Genomic DNA, 18,270 nt, shown 5'->3' with positions numbered 1-18,270 from the left:
ATACAATCTAAAAAAATTGTTTCAAATGAAGTTAAAAACAACTAAGTGCCACCAGAGCCATCTTATGGAAAAAACCAAATGAACCTTTCAGCCAACCCAATATATCTCTTAAATAGCAACATTATACAGTATGTGTGCATATGCAAATGATATGTACTCTGTGGTGCTCCAAACTCCTGGAATTATTATACAGTGGTACATGTTTTTAAAAATACATATAGCATGTATTCACTGAGATGTATTATTATTTTTTTCTTTCTGGATGAACTTTTTTTTTAACATCTTTATTGGAGTATAATTGCTTTACAATGGTGTGTTAGTTTCTGCTTTATAACAAAGTGAATCAGTTATACATATAAATATGTTCCCATATCTCTTCCCTTTTGCATCTCCCTCCCTCCCACCCTCCCTATCCCACCCCTCTAGGTGATCACAAAGCACCAAGCTGATCTCCCTGTGCTATGCGGCTGCTTCCCACTAGCTATCTATTTTACATTTGGTAGTGTATATATGTCCATGCCACTCTCTCACTTTGTCACAGCTTACCCTTCCCCCTCCCCATATCCTCAAGTCCATTCTCTAGTAGGTCTGTGTCTTTATTCCTGTCTTACCCCTAGGTTCTTCATGACATTTTTTTTTCTTAGATTCCATATATATGTGTGGGCATACAGTATTTGTCTTTTTCTTTCTGACTTACTTCACTCTGTATGAAAGACTCTAGGTCCATCCACGTCACTACAAATAACTCAATTTCGTTTCTTTTTATGGCTGAGTAATATATTCCATTGTATATGTGCCACATCTTCTTTATCCATTCATCCGATGATGGACACTTAGGTTGTTTCCATCTCTGGGCTATTGTAAATAGAGCTGCAATGAACATTTTGGTACATGACTCTTTCTGAATTCTGGTTTCCTCAGGGTATATACCTAGTAGTGGGATTGCTGGGTCATATGGTAGTTCTATTTGTAGTTTTTTAAGGAACCTCCATACTGTTCTCCATAGTGGCTGAACCAATTCACATTCCCACCAGCAGTGCAAGAGTGTTCCCTTTTCTCCACACCCTCTCCAGCATTTATTGTTTCTAGATTTTTTGATGATGGCCATTCTGACTGGTGTGAGATGATATCTCATTGTAGTTTTGATTTGCATTTCTCTAATGATTAATGATGTTGAGCATTCTTTCATGTGTTTGTTGGCAGTCTGTATATCTTCTTTGGAGAAATGTCTATTTAGGTCTTCTGCCCATTTTTGGATTGGGTTGTTTATTTTTTTGTTATTGAGCTGCATGAGCTGCCTGTAAATTTTAGAGATTAATCCTTTGTCAGTTGATTCATTTGCAAATATTTTCTCCCATTCTGAGGGCTGTCTTTTGGTCTTGTTTATGGTTTCCTTTGCTGTGCAAAAGCTTTTAAGTTTCATTAGGTCCCATTTGTTTATTTTTGTTTTTATTTTCATTTCTCTAGGAGGTCGGTCAAAAAGGACCCTGCTGTGATTTATGTCATAGACTCTTCTGCCTATGTTTTCCTCTAAGAGTTTTATAGTGTCTGGCCTTACATTTAGGTCTTTAATCCATTTTGAGCTTATTTTTGTGTATGGTGTTAGGGAGTGTTCTAATCTCATACTTTTACATGTACCTGTCCAGTTTTCCCAGCACCACTTATTGAAGAGGCTGTCCTTTCTCCACTGTACATTCCTGCCTCCTTTATCAAAGATAAGGTGACCATATGTGCGTGGGTTTACCTCTGGGCTTTCTATCCTGTTCCATTGATCTATATTTCTGTTTTTGTGCCAGTACCATACTGTCTTGATTACTGTAGCTTTGTAGTATAGTATGAAGTCAGGGAGCCTGATTCCTCCAGCTCCGTTTTTCGTTCTCAAGATTGCTTTGGCTATTCGGAGTCTTTTGTGTTTCCATACAAATTGTGAAATTTTTTTTCTAGTTCTGTGAAAAATGCCAGTGGTAGTTTGATAGGGATTGCATTGAATCTGTAGATTGCTTTGGGTAGTACAGTCATTTTCACAATGTTGATTCTTCCAATCCAAGAACATGGTATATCTCTCCATCTGTTTGTATCATCTTTAATTTCTTTCATCAGTGTCTTATAATTTTCTGCATACAGGTCTTTTGTCTCCTTAGGGAGGTTTCTTCCTGGATATTTTATTCTTTTTGTTGGAATGGTAAATGGGAGTGTTTTCTTAATTTCACTTTCAGATTTTTCATCATTAGTGTATAACAATGTCAGAGATTTCTGTGCATTAATTGTGTATCCTGCTACTTTACCAAATTCATTGATTAGCTCTAGTAGTTTTCTGGTAGCATCTTTAGGATTCTCTATGTATAGTATCATGTCATCTGCAAACAGTGACAGCTTCACTTCTTCTTTTCCGATTTGGATTCCTTTTATTTCCTTTTCTTCTCTGATTCCTGTGGCTAAAATTTCCAAAACTATGTTGAATAATAGTGGTGAGAGTGGGCAACCTTGTCTTGTTCCTGATCTTAGTGGAAATGCTTTCAGTTTTTCACCATTGAGGACGATATTGGCTGTGGGTTTGTCATATATGGCCTTTATTATGTTGAGGAAAGTTCCCTCTACGCCTACTTTCTGCAGGGTTTTTATCATAAATGGGTGTTGAATTTTGTAGAAAGCTTTCTCTGCATCTATTGAGATGATCATGGTTTTTCTCCCTCAATTTGTTAATATGGTGTACCACGTTGATTGATTTGCATATATTGAAGAATACTTGCATTCCTGGAATAAACCCCACTTGATCATGGTCTATGATCCTTTTAATGTGCTGTTGGATTCTGTCTGCTAGTATTTTGTTGAAGATTTTTGCATCTATGTTCATCAGTGATATTGGCTTGTAGTTTTCTTTCCTTGCAACATCTTTGTCTGGTTTTGGTATCAGGGTGATGGTGGCCTCATATAATGAGTTCGGGAGTGTTCCTCCCTCTGCTATATTTTGGAAGAGTTTGAGAAGGATAGGTGTTAGCTCTTCTCTAAATGTTTGATAGAATTTGCCTGTGAAGCCATCTGGTCCCGGGCTTTTGTTTGTTGGCTTTCTTTTTTTTTTTTTTTTTTGGTGCTGTACGCGGGACTCTCACTGCCGTGGCCTCTCCCACTGCAGAGCACAGGCTCCAGACGTGCAGGCTCAGCGGCCATGGCTCACGGGCCCAGCCGCTCCATGGCACACGAGATCCTCCTGGACCAAGGCACAAACCCACATCCCCTGCATCGGCAGGCAGACTACCAACCACTGCGCCACCAGGAAAGCTCTGTTGGAAGATTTTTAATCACAGTTTCAATTTCAGTGCTTGTGATTGATTTGTTCATATTTTCTGTTTCTTCCTTATTCAGTCTTGGCAGGTTGTGCATTTCTAAGAATTTGTCCATTTCTTCCAGGTTGTCCATTTTATTGGCATAGAGTTGCTTGTAGTAATCTCTTACGATCTTTTGTATTTCTGCAGTGTCAGTTGTTACTTCTCCTTTTTCATTTCTAATTCTATTGATTTGAGTCTTCTCCCTTTTTTTCTTGATGAGTCTGGCTAATGGTTTATCAATTTTGTTTATCTTCTCAAAGAACCAGCTTTTAGTTTTATTGATCTTTGCTATCGTTTCCTTCATTTCTTTTTTATTTATTTCTGATCTGATCTTTATGATTTCTTTCTTTCTGCTAACTTTTGGGTTTTTTGGTTCTTCTTTCTCTAATTGCTTTAGGTTCAAGGTTAGGTTGTTTATTCGAGATGTTTCCTGTTTCTTAAGGTAGGACTGTATTGCTATAAACTCCCCTTATAGAACTGCTTTTGCTGCATCCCATAGGTTTTGGGTCGTTGTATCTCCATTGTCATTTGTTTCTAGGTATTTTTTAATTTCCTCTTTGATTTCTTCAGTGATCACTTCGTTATTAAGTAGTGTATTGTTTAGCCTCCATGTGTTTGTATTTTTTACAGATCTTTTCCTATAATTGATATCTAGTCTCATGGCGTTGTGGTCGGAAAAGATACTTGATACAATTTCAATTTTCTTAAATTTACCAAGGCTTGATTTGTGACCCAAGATATGATCTATCCTGGAGAATGTTCCATGAGCACTTGAGAAAAATGTGTATTCTGTTGTTTTTGGATGGAGTGTCCTATAAATATCAATTAAGTCCATCCTGTTTAATGTATCATTTAAAGCTTGTGTTTCCTTATTTATTTTCATTTTGGATGATCTGTCCATTGGTGAAAGTGGGGTGTTGAAGTCCCCTACTATGAATGTGTTACTGTCGATTTCCCCTTTTATGGCTGCTAGTTTTTGCCTTATGTATTGAGGTGCTCCTATGTTGGGTGCATAAATATTTACAATTGTTATATCTTCTTCTTGGATCGATCCCTTAATCATTATGTAGTGTCCTTCTTTGTCTCTTCTGATAGTCCTTATTTTAAAGTCGCCTCTCCCGTTGCAGAGCACAGGCTCCAGACGCACAGGCCCAGCGGCCATGGCTCACGGGCCTATCCACTCCACGGCATGTGGGATCCTCCCGGACTGAGGCACAAACCCGCGTCCCCTGCACCAGCAGGTGGACCCCCAACCTCTGCGCCACCAGGGAAGCCCCAGTCTGTGTCTTTTGGCTGGAGCATTTAATCCATTTACATTTAAGGTAATTACTGATATGTATGTTCCTATTCCCATTTTCTTAATTGTTTTGGGTTTGTTATTGTAGGTCTTTTCCTCCTCTTGTGTTTCTTGCCTAGAGAAGTTTCTTTAGCATTTGTTGTAAAGCTGGTTTGGTGGTGCTGAATTCTGTTACCTTTTCCTTGTCTGTAAAGGTTTTAATTTCTCCATCAAATCTGAATGAGATCCTTGCTGAGTAGAGTATTCTTGGTTGTAGGTTTTTCTCCTTCATCACTTTAAATATGTCCTGCCACTCCCTTCTGGCTTGCAGAGTTTCTGCTGAAAGATCAGCTGTTAACCTTATGGGGGTTCCCTTGTGTGTTATTTGTTGTTTTTCCCTTGCTGCTTTTAATATGTTTTCTTTGTATTTAATTTTTGATAGTTTGATTAATATGTGTCTTGGCGTGTTTCTCCTTGGATTCATCCTGTATGGGACTCTCTGTGCTTCCTGGACTTGATTAACTATTTCCTTTCCCATATTAGGGAAGTTTTCAACTATAATCTCTTCAAATATTTTCTCAGTCCCTTTCTTTTTCTCTTCTTCATCTGGGACCCCTATAATTCGAATGTTGGTGCGTTTAATGTTGTCCCAGAAGTGTCTGAGACTGTCCTCAGTTCTTTTCATTCTTTTTTCTTTATTCTGCTCTGCAGTAGTTATTTCCACTATTTTATCTTCCAGGTCACTTATCCGTTCTTCTGCCTCAGTTATTCTGCTATCGATCCCTTCTAGAGCATTTTTAATTTCATTTATTGTGTTGTTCATCATTGCTTGTTTCCTCTTTAGTTCTTCTAGGTCCTTGTTAAATGTTTCTTGCATTTTCTCTATTTCCAAGATTTTGGATCATCTTTACTATCATTATTCTGAATTCTTTTTCAGGTAGACTGCCTATTTCCCCTTCATTTGTTAGGTCTGGTGGGTTTTTATCTTGCTCCTTCATCTGCTGTGTGTTTTTCTGTCTTCTCATTTGCATTTTGTGTGTTTGGGGTCTCCTTTTTGCAGGCTGCAGGTTCGTAGTTCCCGTTGTTTTTGGTGTCTGCCCTCAGTGGCTAAGGTTGGTTCAGTGTGTTGTGTAGGCTTCCTGGTGGAGGGGACTAGTGCCTGTGTTCTGGTGGATGAGGCTGAATCTTGTCTTTCTGGTGGGCAGGTCTACATCTAGTGGTGTGTTTTGGGGTGTCTGTGGCCTTATTATGATTTTGGCAGCCTCTCTGTTAATGGGTGGGGTTGTGTTCCTGTCTTGCTAGTTGTTTGGCATAGGGTGTCCAGCACTGTAGCTTGCTGGTCGTTGAGTGAAGCTGGGTGTTGGTGTTGAGATGGAGATCTCTGGGAGATTTTTGCCGTTTGATATTACGTGGAGCTGGGAGGTCTCTTGTGGACCAGTGTCCTGAAGTTGGCTCTCCCATGTCAGAGGCATAGCACTGACTCCTGGCTGCAGCACCAAGAGCCTTTCATCCACACGGCTTAAAAATCACAACTTCCTGAAGCAGGCCATCAGAAAAGCAGGGTAGCGTTGTCAATAATCTTCATTGTCGTCACTCAATAACTATTTTATGGATGCACCAAAGAAATGGAGTCATACTGCAATCCCTCAATCCCTCAATCCCTAGTGTTGGAGGGTCTCCTGCAGAGGCTGAGGGTGGCTGTGGCTCAACGTGAGGACAAGAACACTCTGAGATGCATTATTATAACTACACCTAATTGTTATGAACTATGTAGGCCCAAATAACGAACAGGCTAAATAGTGGTAGGATTTGAGCTCTAATCGTAGACATAGTTCAGAGGGGGAAAAAAATCAACCCTAAATATATTCAAGTTTAAAGAGATTATGTGCTTTGGGGGGAAGAAGAGGGAAGCAGTATCAGTCCAGCGGATATCTCAAACTAGTGGGCCAAATCTCACTTGCCAAAGTGTTTTGATTCAGTTTTTTTTTTTTTTAAGGTTCTGTCATTTAAAGGTCAGGAGACTTAACATAAAAGTCTATATTTCTTGAAAAATCGGATTTAGAAAAACCAGATCTGTACATGGCAGTCATCCAAGGCAATAGTCAGTTGTAAGTGATTTGCAGCTCTCTTTGCTATGAACAGAAAGCCTCTCCAGTTGTCCAGTCCTCCAATTTACCATCACCCCCCTCTGGGCTCTTCAGCACTGAGGCTTAGTGTAAGTTACCTTTTCATTTTATCGTTTCTTTATTTGGGGCATGTTTCACTTAGGTGTGTCATCCTGCCTGGCCTTTGAATTGGCAACTCCAGCTATATAGGGTAAGAGGGAAGAAGGACCTTAATTTATATTACTGTTTCCAGAATAAAGTGTCATATCGAGTCCTCCAGACAGTGCTGTGAAGGACTGTTTTGTCAAGAGGTGTGGTTACCTTCTGTGATGTCAGCCTCAGAAGATGAATCTGCCTCAGATATCCCTAGAGTCTTTTAACTCAGTAAGCTGCAGTTTTGTCATCTGAACAACCCGGATGATCATAATATTCCCTCTCCTGCCTGCCACCTGGGATTATGGTGAAATGTGACCGTGAAATATGAAAGTGCTTTGTTAAATGTAAAACCATTAAACAAATTAGTTGCAATAACTCTAAAGCAGCAATTTTCTTATCTGGAGGTACAGATTTACTTTTACCTCCCAGTGACCTCTCTTCCCAAAGTGGGGGACGGGGAGGGGAAATATATGGCCACAAACAGGAGATACTGTGATTGGGGTCGATTTAGAAAAGAACAAAAAAATGTACAATTGCCTTTTAAATTATAGAATATTTTGACATGAGGGGTTTTTTGGGGAGGAGGGGGAGAGGGATAGGGATGATGGTAGTAAAAGAGAGAAGATGAGAGAGAGGTGAGAAATGACTTTGCTAAACCCTGCTGCTTAACATACTTTGATCGCATCAGATTTGAAGTATTATAGTCACCTAAATTTGGAGACAGATGGTCTGCCTTTGTGTTTTGAAATAAAAATTCATTTTCCCATGGATTTCTAAAGTTTTTAGAAATGATGTTCTCTGTTTATTTGATCCAAATGGAAAACTCTTTTATTAAGCTCTCTGCCTTATTTCTTTACTTTGAGACACTTTCCTCATATAAGAGCAATTCCTGGTAGTTACACTTTGGATCCACTCTCTTTCCAAGTAAAATTCTGTTCTTTGCTATATTTGTGTCCTAGTGGGATTATATATGTTGTGACAGAACAACCACACTGAGTTCCATACTCATATCCAAAACAGTTGGGATATTCAATTCCATACAGCTGTGTCTCCCTCTTACTCTACTTATTTGCCCATTTTTCAGAGCTTTTCTGTCACAAAACCAGAGGGTCTGCCATGAGAAGGGCAGTTGTAGCCCTGTATGGGGATGAGGGGGATGAAGTCCCTGAATCCTGAAAATTGGGAACAGAGTGCTGCCATACATGATTCTTGCCAAACATTGGGTGAGTTTAAGCTGGGACCACACTCTCTAATGTAAATATTCAAAATTGATTTATATTTTTAAGCAGTGTTCTATAAACGTACATTCTAGAGTTTAAAATACTGTTTTATGTTCCAAACTATACTCATGTTTCAAGGGGTAACCTTTAGTTCGCCTTTGAAATTTACAGTTATCTTGTATGAGTCTCTGATGAGTTGTTAAGCTTTGATTTTATTTTCTAAATGTATATATTAATGACAGAAGAGTATAAACATTATTAATCTCTTTATTTTGAGATTCATTAATTACCTGAGTTTCTTAGAGTTTTTATCTTTTAATAGTATAGTCACCAAAACTAATACTGATGTTAACCTTAATAACCAAATAAAGTCCCAATGTCTTTGGCAGCTCGGCTCCAAAACAGTATTATGAAAGTTTCATTTAAGATCCAGAGATCAGTAAATCCTAGTTTCTGTCATACTTGGTAAACACCCAGAAAACTTCACGTGTATCACAGGTTGAGCACCCCAAATTCCCGTAACTGACTGTCTGCAGGACCATAACATCTAAGACTGTTCAATATTAAAAATCCTAAAGTCTAACCTTCTCCTCTCCTTCTTCTTTTCTCCTCCTCTTCATCTCTCCCTCTCCCTTATTTTTCTATACTTAATCCCTCACCTCATGAATACCCTGTCTCTTGACTACCATTTTATCATCGGTAGTCTCTGTCAATAGATTAGCTTTCTTCCTTGTCTAGCCACATTACTTGGTTTATTATTTATTCACACCAGTATCTTAACTTTCCTTGCCTTTTGTCTTTCTTCCACTTTTTCCCAGCATACTCTCCACCCTAGTTCAGTTCAGCCATTTGCTTTTTCAACTGATATATATATAAATGTAACTAAATTCTAGTAGTGAAAATCACATAACCAGATTATTGTGGTGATGATATGTCATGGTCTATAATATAGCTAGCCATTCTTTCCTTTTCCTACTCACAGCTACTGTTCTTTTATCGTTCCTTAAACTTTCTACCCCACTTTTTTTTTTTTTAACGTGGGCCTCTCACTGTTGTGGCCTCTCCCTGTTGTGGCCTCTCCCGTTGCGGAGCACAGGCTCCGGACGCGCAGGCTCAGCGGCCATGGCTCACGGGCCCAGCCGCTCCGCGGCATGTGGGATCTTCCCAGACCGGGGCACGAACCCACGTCCCCTGCATCGGCAGGCGGACTCTCAACCACTGCACCACCAGGGAAGCCCTACCCCACTTTTTTTTAAAAACAAAATTCACATTTTGTTTAGGTTGAAAAAACTATACAAAATTGATTTTCTTCACCAAAAATTACAGCAATATTTTCTGTATTATTCCTAGATAAACCACAAAACACTTATTTTTGTAGGTTTTCTAAGTTTTGCTTGTAAATCAAGATGAGGCAGTAGATACAGTCATGGAAAAAGACAGAAAAAAACAGACAAATCAGTTGTCAGTATCCATGGCCTCTGATCCTGTCTTGACCATGAAACAGAAGTGTTCAACATATACCTGCCAAAAAGCTTATGAAGATGTAGGCTCAATAAAGGAATATAAACAACAACCAGATGTGGAACAACAATGGCAGGCTCTTCCATTCAAACTTTAACTATAACTTGTTACTTTAACTTCATTTGATAAAGACAAAATCTACACAGAAATCCTTGTTTGGCAAGCTCACATGTTTCTCTTACAGTCTGATAATTTTCTTGAGTCCCTTACAGATTTTTAACAGCATACTTAAAACTCCTACTATTCAAAGGTCAGTCATGAGCTTCACTGTAATGTTTATAAAATGTATTCCTTCCTCTCATACCTCCTCAAAATTTATTTCTTCAAAGAACTGATAACTCAATACCTGACAACTGGATCCACAGTGATAAATGTTAATGTCTAAAATGACTTAATACAATTCCAAAGTGCCATTAGCAGAGATCACACATAGTGTAACATGGTACTTTCAATGCTATCTTCTGGAAGAACAGTTAGGTCTCCAAAGCATGGGACTTCAAACAGGCCATTTAAACAGGCAGATTATCAATGACTAATGTACTCAAGGGGAGGCCTACAGGTCAAGATATTCAGTGATTAAGTGGCCTACGTACACCTTACAACTTTTCTGTAAGGTGTTTTTAGATTTCTTACAGATTTTTTCAAATATCAAATATAAGAGAGAGCCTATTTTAAAAGTCTCTTAGGTATTTTCAATGGTTTCTGAATTATCTATAGGAAGCTCTGACTTACTTGTATAGAGTTTGATATATGTATCCACCATTAAATCCAAATCGTGTTTTATATCCAAATTTATGTTCAGCAAAGCCAAGTTACTTGACCTTTGGTCTGTCAAAGTGTTCCTCAGGTATGCTTTGAGACGCTTTTGCCCATTTTCATAGCGTTCATTCTCAACCTTCATCAGAGGAAGAATACGTAGGACCTTGAGCAATGCATAAACATTAGGAAAATCTTGATGTCTGCCAGATGAAGAGCTTCATAAATAGTGGATGGAAGTTCTACATTTTTCCCTCTGTGTTTCCACTTGATTCTCCAACAATGCAGCTTAGCAGAGAGTGTGTCAGGATTAGGTAAATCACTTCTGTACATGTCAGCATGATGCTCCTCTGATGTATTGAATTTGAGCTGTCCCATGACAGGGGGTACCAGATATAAGCATTTAAGAGCTTTGAGGTGCTGTTCTGAGAATATATCTTTCAGTTCCTGAATAATGTGTTCCACTGTTGGAATACTTAAGAATTTCTTTATAGTAACTCTCAGAGGTTAGCTGAGATTCCACGTCACTGTGCTGAGCTCTGTGAAATTTCCCTGGGAGTTTCATCTGAATATCAAGTTTGGTTGCCAAATTTGTGGCTTCCTCAAACCAAAATTCATGATAAACTTCGATATTTTCCATCACTTCATTTAGTGAATGCAGCACTGCAGTCAAACTACTGGCTGCAAAGAAGACATCAGAAGTTTGCCCCTGAAGATTTTTCCCAAAGGCTGTTGTAAAAGATAGAACATTTTTAAGAACAACAATGGTAATGATGAAATCAAAATCTGTTACCGCACTACAGAGTACAAATGCTCGGCCAGCTATACAGTTATTCCATCTAACATTTGTGACACTATTTATACCATCTAAACATAAAACAAGTGCTTGTAGGAGGTCCACTAAGATTTCAAAAGCATCATGCCTGCCTGTCCACTGGAGAATGGCAAATTTCCTTCAGTTCTTTGGCCCTTTCTTCATTGTTCTGAAAAAGGACAGAAATTACATTGTCAAGCTCTAAAAGCAAGTTGTGGTGATGGATGGAAAAAAGAACAAACTTCCTCAATTGTTCCTAATGCGACAGATACTCCCATAACAGGCAGTGATTTTGCCAACCACATATTTAAGGCACAGGAAGAGCAGAGTGTGTAGATACCTTGGGGATATTTCTCTAAAAGTCTAGAAGCAACAACTTTCATTTTGGAAGAAAATCCACTGGACACAATGTAAGCCTGGCCATGACAGTACACTATGTTGAATCCCCACTTCTCAGCATAGTGTGAAATTTCACAGCCAAAATATCTGCATCAGTTTCATAAGGCAGGAAGCCCACAAATTCCTCTCTCAGGTTGTGAGCTTCGTCAACAAACCTCACCAACACAGGCAGGTACTCTTCCCCTGCTATGTCCACCACATCGTCAGTGATGATGGAAAAGAAGTGAGAGTCTGTCACTTCCCTGAGGGTTTCTTCCCGAATGCAGCTCTCACAGATCTCTAGCATCTGTTTCTGCTATGTTTTTGAACAATGTGTTAACTGCTGTTGTCTCAGAGCACTTTCTCAGAACCTCTTCACCAGAACTGATCCGGCACTCAGGCAGTGCTTGAAAGTTATCAGGAGTAAAGAGACCTTCTGGGATTTCATCAGCTTCATGTCCATCCAGATGTATGTTCCATTTTCCCATAAGAATCAAAATTTCAAATAAGGATTTTAAGTATTGTTTTCCTTCTCTTCAAGGGTTAAAACTTGGCACTTGGGCTTCCCTGGTGGTGCAGTGGTTGAGAGTCCGCCTGCCAATGCAGGGGACACGGGTTCGTGCCCTGGTCCGGGAAGATCCCACATGCCGCGGAGCGGCTGGGCCCGTGAGCCATGGCCGCTGAGCCTGCGCATCCGGAGCCTGTGCTCCGCCATGGGAGAGGCCACAACAGTGAGAGGCCCGTGTACCGCAAAAAATTTTAAAAAAAAACAACTTGGCACTTAAACTCGGCACTTTCACTTCCGTGGCCCGGGTTCAATCTCTGGTTGGGGAACTAAGATCCCATGAGCCGCAGCCCAGCCAAAAATAAAATTTTTTTAAATTTTTAAATAAAAAATAGGGCTTCCCTGGTGGCGCAGTGGTTGAGAGTCTGCCTGCTGATGCAGGGGGCACGGGTTCGTGCCCCGGTCCGGGAAGATCCCACATGCCACGGAGTGGCTGGGTCCGTAAGCCATGGCCGCTGAGCCTGTGCGTCCGGAGCCTGTGCTCCACAACGGGAGAGGCCACAAGAGTGAGAGGCCCGCCTACCGCAAAATAAATAAATAAATAATAAATAATAATAAATAAAAATGGGATCTCAAACAGTACATATTACCCTTCAATGAGTACTGTTCCTTAATAGTATATTATAGACATTCCATTAGGTCAATAGATAAAAGACTGAACTCATTCCTGGTAAAAGTTATATAATGGTCCAAAACTATTACATTAGTTTATTCTACCATCCTTCTATTGATAATCAAATCTTCTCTAAAAACTTTTGTCACCACAAATATGGGGTGCATATATCTTTTGAAATTTAGTGTTTTTGTTTCCTTTGGATATATACTCTGGAATGGAATTGCTGGATCATATGCTTGTTCTATTTTTAGTTTTTTGAGGAACCTCTATACTGTTTTCCATAGTGGCTGTACCAATTTACACTCCGAACAATGTACTAGGGTCCCCTTTTCTTCACATTCTCACCAACATTTGTTATCTGTGGTCTTTTTGATGATGACTATCTGACAGGTGTGAGGTGATATCTCATTGTGGTTTTGATTTGCATTTCTCTGTTGATTACCGATGTTGAGCATCTTTTCATGTGCCTGTTGGCCATCTGTATATCTTCTTTGAAAAAATGCCTATTCAGGTGTTCTGCCCACTTTTAAAATCAGGTTGTTTGTTTTTTTGATACTGAGCTGTATGAGCTGTTTATATATTTTGGATATTAACCCCTTATCAGTCATATCATTTGCAAATATTTTCTCCCATTCATTTGGTTGTTCTTTTTTTTTTTTAGACAATATTAGGGTTTTTTGTTGTTTAGTTTGGGGGTTTTTTGTTGTTGTTTTTTAATTAAACTTTCCTTTTTGTTCTTCTTGCTGGAAAGCAAAGTTCTGACTTTGTGGTCAATTATAATATCTCATCCTGTGTTTTTAATAGTTATCTTTTTGTCATTCTAAATGCTATCTATTCCTCTTTTAAACTCTGTATCAAGTTGGTGTATTTTTATGTTTATGTAGTTCCCTGTATGTAGTTCTGTAGTTCCCTATGTAATTATGCAGTTCCCTATAAAACTAAAAATGGATTTAACATCTGACCCAGCAGTTGCAGTCTTGAGCATTTATCCTAGAAAAATGAAAACTTGTGTTTACACAAAAAACTGATATGAATGCTCATAGTGGCTTTATTTATAATAGTCAAAAATTGGAAACAGCCCAAATGTATTTATATTAAATATTTTCTATTATACTCTATTAATAGATCTTAGGAATAATTATATAAAAATCAATATATGTTTTTATTATATTTTCTGACATGAAGTCAGTTCAGTAATCCAGCATGTCATCAGCCAAATTTTTAAGATTATTTCCTTAACCCATATCATATAAATTGGGGTAAAAGTGATCTGGCTGTGAAATAGTCCTTTAAATGAAAAGATGTTGTGAAATGTGTTGTTCACCAACTTTCAGGAAAAAAACTATTCTGTTTAATACCAACACACTTTTGTTTGGAAATTTACAAGTTGATAGCTGTAAGAGAGAATTTTGTGCTCATTAGCAGATATAAAGAAGGAAAATTAAAATGTGGCACATCCCAATTTAGGGGACATCACAACAAAATTGTGTTCTGCTAACTTGAATACCGGGAGACTTTGCTAGTAACTTAGCATTTATCCTTCACTTACTGTTAGAATACTAACGACTTATAGCATATTTTCCCCCACAGGCCTGGGAAAAAGTCAAGACTTCTTAATGATCAGCACCCTCAAAGTGATGTATAATCGTTCTCAATGGTGAAAAACTGAAAACATTTCCACTAAGATCAGGAATAAGACAAGGTTGCCCACTCTCACCACTATTATTCAACATAGTTTTGGAAGTTTTAGCCACAGCAATCAGAGAAGAAAAAGAAATAAAGGGAATCCAAATTGGAAAAGAAGAAGTAAAACTGTCACTGTTTGCAGATGACATGATACTATACATAGAGAATCCTAAAGATTCTACCAGAAAAGTACTAGAGCTAATCAATGAATTTGGTAAAGTAGCAGGATACACAATTAATGCACAGAAATCTCTTGCATTCCTGTACACTAATGATGAAAAATCTGAAAGAGAAATAAAGGAAACACTCCCATTTACCACTGCAACAAAAAGAATAAAATACCTAGGAATAAACCTACCTAAGCAGACAAAAGACCTGTATGCAGAAAACCAGAATACACTGATGTAAGAAATTAAAGATGATACAAACAGATGGAGAGATATACCATGTTCTTGGATTGGAAGAATCAATATATTGAAAATGACTATACTACCCAAAGCAATCTACAGATTCAATGCAATCCCTATCAAGCTACCAATTCCATTTTTCACAGAACTAGAACAAAAAATTTCACAATTTATATGCAAACACAAAAGACCCCAAATAGCCACAGCAATCTTGAGAAAGAAAACTGGAACTGGAGGAATCAGGCTCCCTGACCTCAGACTATACTACAAGGCTACAGTCATCAAGACAGTATGGTACTGGCACAAAAACAGAAATATAGATCAGTGGAACAGGTTAGAAAAGCCAGAGATAAACCCACGCACATGTGGTCACCTTTTCTTTGATAAAGGAGGCAAGAATATACAATGGAGAAAAGACAGCCTCTTCAATAAGTGGTGCTTGGAAAACTGGACAGCTACATGCAAAAGAATGAAATTAGAACACTCCCTAACACCATACACAAAAATAAACTCAAAGTGGATTAAAGACCTAAATGTAAGGCCAGACACTATAAAACTCTTAAGGAAAACATAGGCAGAACACTCTATGACATAAATCACAGCAAGATCCTTTTTGATCCACCTCCTAGAGAAATGGAAATAAAAACAAAAATAAACAAATGGGACCTAATGAAACTTAAAAGCTTTTGCACAGCAAAGGAAAACATAAGATGAAAAGACAGCCGTCAGAGTGGGAGAAAATATTTGCAAATGAAGCAACTGACAAAGGATTAATCTCCAAAATATACAAGCAGCTCATGCAGCTCAATATCAAAGAAACAAACAATCCAATCCAAAAATGGGAAGAAGACCTAAATAGACATTTCTCCAAAGAAAACAGATTGCCAACAAACACATGAAAGGATGCTCAACATCACTAATCATTAGAGAAATGCAAATCAAAACTACAATGAGGTATCACCTCACACCAGTCAGACTGGCCATCACCAAAAAACCTACAAACAATAAATGCTGGAGAGGGTGTGGAGAAAAGGGAACCCTCTTGCACTGTTGGTGGGAATGTAAATGGATACAGCCACTATGGAGAACAGTATGGAGGTTCCTTAAAAAACTAAAAACAGAGTTACCATACGACCCAGCAATCCCACTACTGGGCATGTACCCTGAGAAAAACATAATTCAAAAAGAGTCATGTACCACAATGTTCATTGCAGCACTGTTTACAATAGCCAGGACATGGAAGCAACCTAATGTCCATTGACAGATGAATGGATAATGAAGATGTGGCACATATATTCAATGGAATATTAGCCATAAAAAGAAACGAAATTATTTGTAGCGAGGTGGATGGACCTATAGTCTGCCAAACAGAGCGAAGTAAGTCACAAAGAGAAAAACTAATACTGTATGCTAACACATATATACGGAATCTAAAAAAAAAAAAAAAAAAAAAAAAGGTTCTGATGAACCTAGGGGCAGGACAGGAATAAAGACGCAGATGTAGAGAATGGACTTAAGGACACGGGGAGGGGGAAGGGTAAGCTGGGACGAAGTGAGAGAGTGGCATTGACATATATACACTACCAAATGTAAAAAGATAGCTAGTGGGAAGCAGCTGCATAGTACAGGGAGAACAGCTCGGTGCTTTGTGGCCAATTAGAGGGGTGGGATAGGGAGGGTGGGAGGGAGACACAAGAGCAAGGGGATATGGGGATATATGTATACATATAGCTGATTCACTTTGTTATACAGCAGAAACTAACACAGCACTGTAAAGCAATGATACTCCAATAAAGTTGTTTAAAAAAAAATGACTCAAAGATATTCTGCTTAGGTGGAAAAAACCTAAAGGAAAATTTTAGATTAAAAGAGACCTTGTTTTGAAGGGGGAGAAAAGCCAGATGACAGCAAAGACAGAATTCTTCCTGCCCTCTTCCTTTTAGCTTACCCAGCACTGGCAGGCCTAAGTAACACAGCATATTGGCAATTTGGATAAGAAGGGACTGTAGCAGGGAGAAAAACAGGGTTCTTTATAGAAACTATTGAATATTTACATTAAAAACATGCTAGACTTATCCCACAAAGGTATATTTCAGTCGTACTAAAAGAGAGGTTTTAGGTTTAAACATACATGAAAAGCAAAAATTACAATTTAAAATAGGTGATTCATCAGCCTTCTTCAGCTTCTCAGTGTCAAAGGAATATTTTAGAAGAGACTGTCTATAAGTAACATAATCCATTGATTTGCTGCTATTGCAGAATGATTCTGCTATTCTCTTTAACTTCATAATCTAAAAAATAAATAGGCAAGTGTAGCTGTGGTCCTGATTCTTCCTGCAGCTTGAAGAGGGGCCTATAAAATATGTCCGACCTCCTTTCATGCAAGATGCATCCTTCTGTTAAGGACCTTAACCCTCTATGTACTTTACCTTGTTGCACCATGCAATGATTCTGCCCACCTTCACCATTTGACTGTTGGTAAAAAAGTATATTTTACTCTTTTCCACGAAGTTTGAATCCTGTTTTATCTCTGATTATAATTAACACTTGTTTCTGCAAGGTTAGCAAAATGACGACAATTGATGAATTCTGTAATGGGCACACGGATGTGTATTGCATTATTCTACTTTGTGTTTGAAAATTCTCATAATAAAAAGTTAAAAATAACTTGTTTCTATTTAGACCTCTCTGTCCAGATGATAATCGAAGAATATATCCTTCAAATGGATTTAACTGCAGGAGACAGAGCAGATTCACACCATATTCTTCACAGGGACTTCCATCTTCATGCGTATTCCTAAAAGATGGTTCGCTTGACTAACGTAGAGGTAAAAATCCAAGAGGTACGGAATAGCACAAAAAAATCATATTTTTAAGCTACTGATTATAAATATGTATGCCTGTATATTGATGAGCTTTAGAGAGAGCATTGTGATTTACCATCAGAAAAAAGTTCAATTGGTATTGAGTAGTTCACTTTACAAACAGCCCACCATTTACCTATCTTTGCCCCTTTTTCATTGTTACTTGGCCAAAAATCATTTCATAATAGAAAATTTAAGTTGTATGTCAAAAGGCAACTTGTGTTATTACAAAATGAGCCATCTAGATTTTTAAAAATATTTAAGAGTATTTATAAATATAAGGAAACTAACAGTGTGGCGCAGATATAATTGCTGCTTTTTCAAAATCAGAAATCTAATTTATTGAGGCTGTACTTTTAGTTACATATGCTAATGAATTGCATTTCTGGTTGTAAACTTTGTAAAAAATAATTTCCTTATGATTCATGTTTTTTTCATTTTACAAATAATTCTTGTGTGCATATGGCAAGAGATTGTAGCTTCTACCCAGCTGGCTAGACTACAAAATCACAGTATTTTAAAACCCATCAGAACTCTTTCATCCTTGGTAGAGTGACAGCAAAGGAAAAAATCAGAGACA

General features: G+C 38.2%; 1 pseudogene; it reads right to left on the bottom strand.

Annotated features, from left to right (window-relative positions):
• Positions 1 to 10,286: 10,286 nt before the first annotated feature.
• The window catches only part of LOC103071658 (52 kDa repressor of the inhibitor of the protein kinase-like), a 9,861-nt pseudogene continuing 1,877 nt past the window's right edge, over positions 10,287 to 18,270 (bottom strand).

Source organism: Lipotes vexillifer, unplaced genomic scaffold, assembly GCF_000442215.2.
Source record: "Lipotes vexillifer unplaced genomic scaffold, Lipotes_vexillifer_v1.1 scaffold184, whole genome shotgun sequence".
In the NCBI taxonomy this organism is placed as follows: Eukaryota; Metazoa; Chordata; class Mammalia; order Artiodactyla; family Lipotidae; genus Lipotes; species Lipotes vexillifer.
The sequence above is the reverse complement of the archived record's forward strand: the minus strand, read 5'-3'. Positions and strand labels throughout refer to the sequence as shown.